Genomic DNA, 1261 nt, shown 5'->3' on the forward strand with positions numbered 1-1261 from the left:
CAGCTTTCCAGTGATATTTTATAAGTTTGTTTATGTTTGTGTATCTTCCTATCTCTGCAAATATGTCCACAATCTTACCATATTATACAGACTATTCTGTATCTTTTTCACTTTATATATCTTGGTGATTATTATGTTACTAGCATATAAAAAGCTTTCTCATTACTTTTTCAGCTTTATTATATTCCATTCTACATCATTTTTAATGGCTCCAAAGCATTCTATTGAGTGAACAAATCATAATTTATTTACTTAATCTTTTTTTTTGTTGAGATTTACCATTTTTTAGTATTATATAAAAACTGTATTAATTTCCTTAGGATTAATTCTGGCCACATAATTATTAGATTAGTGAATAAATATGCCTTCAAGGCCTTCAGTAAATACTGTCAAATTGTCTAAAATGCATTTGAAAATTGGATACACATTTGGAGGACGTCCGAATGCTAAAATTATAGCTTCACATATTTCTGAAGAAAACTATTTTACATTTTTTAAAAATGCGTGTGTGTGTTAGAGGCCCAGGGAGTATGAGGCAGGTCACATGTTGTATGCAACTCTACTAATGGCAATAAAAATAATTTTTAGTTAGAGTCATTTTCTTAAACTATATGTCTTTATATTATTATTCTGGATACCAAAAATGGGCAGGTTTGGATAACAACTGGGAAAAGGCCCCAGGGAGTGGTTGTAGAAAGCTGGTAATGTTCTATATCTTGAGCTGGGTGGTGGTAGAGTATGTTCATTTACATGAAATTAAAGATTTGTGCTCTTTATGTATGTTATACTTCAATAAACAAGTTTACTCCCCTTAAATTGATTCCTGCCCTACAAAAGAAATAGAAACTTCCTATTTCAAATAGAACGGAAGGATTCTTGCCATTAGCACAGAAACACTGAATCCTCAAGTAACCGTTTTCACGAATGAAATAGCATCTTTCTATAAATATCATGTAATCCTGCTACTTACAACCACTCCATAAACCAATCTAACTTTCTGCCAAAGGACACCACCATCGAGAAGATGAAGCTGCATGGTTTGAATTAAAACTTGGATGAACGTTCTTTCACACACACACAAAAAGAGTAGCTCCATATGTATGTATGACTCTGGAACTCAAGCAACAAGTATGGTATGCAGAATTTTTTCTTTCTTTTTTTTTTTTGAGACAGAGTCTTGCTCTGTCCCCCAAGCTAGAGTACAGTGGCGTTATCATAGCTCACTGCAACCTCAAACTCCTGGGCAATCCTCCTGCCTCAG

General features: G+C 33.5%; 1 protein-coding gene across 2 annotated transcripts in view; it reads left to right on the forward strand.

Moving 5' to 3' along the window:
• SPIRE1 (spire-type actin nucleation factor 1) overlaps positions 1-1261 on the forward strand; it is a 142200-nt gene that overhangs the window by 63182 nt on the left and 77757 nt on the right. The window lies entirely within an intron of this gene.

This window comes from Propithecus coquereli, unplaced genomic scaffold (assembly GCF_000956105.1).
Source record: "Propithecus coquereli isolate 6110/MARCELLA unplaced genomic scaffold, Pcoq_1.0 Scaffold308, whole genome shotgun sequence".
NCBI lineage: Eukaryota > Metazoa > Chordata > Mammalia > Primates > Indriidae > Propithecus > Propithecus coquereli.